This window comes from Penaeus monodon, chromosome 31 (assembly GCF_015228065.2).
Source record: "Penaeus monodon isolate SGIC_2016 chromosome 31, NSTDA_Pmon_1, whole genome shotgun sequence".
NCBI lineage: Eukaryota > Metazoa > Arthropoda > Malacostraca > Decapoda > Penaeidae > Penaeus > Penaeus monodon.
In genome coordinates this window covers 28722601-28723078 of record NC_051416.1, presented here as the reverse complement: position 1 = coordinate 28723078, position 478 = coordinate 28722601, and the positions used below count along the sequence as shown (strand labels likewise).

The following is a 478-nucleotide window of genomic DNA, read 5'->3' as shown; positions in this document are numbered from 1 at the left end:
AGCTTTTATGATATTTGAGATTCACATCTCTGTATCTGAACAGAATTATGTTGTGTTGGTATAATTTTGATTAAAACACTGAATAGAAAATAAATGCGATGCTTGAAATTATCCACAGAGAAAAACGAAATAAAAGTAATGTTAAGTTGTCAGAATAAATGCATGGAGGAAATTAACTGTCTCTGGCAATACTAGATGAAATTGAGCAGATAAAAATAATAACGCTTCATACTTGATGTAACTTAAGATAAGTTGTCAATCAGTAAATAATCAAAAGATTACATAATAGGAAATCAAAGAAATTATATACTGAAACTGTTTGTAAAGAAAAATAATAATAATATAATTTTTTTCTGTACGGCTTCCATATCTGTTACGGTAACCTATCTATCTACTTCCTTGATCATCTTTACCGTAAAATGGCGATTGCTTTTCACTGTTTACAACCTGCGCCCTATTTTTTTATATATAATCTATC

At 28.5% G+C, this 478-nt stretch overlaps 1 protein-coding gene across 1 annotated transcript in view; it reads right to left on the bottom strand.

Moving 5' to 3' along the window:
- Positions 1-478, bottom strand: part of LOC119593155 (troponin C-like) — a 15025-nt gene that overhangs the window by 9022 nt on the left and 5525 nt on the right. The window lies entirely within an intron of this gene.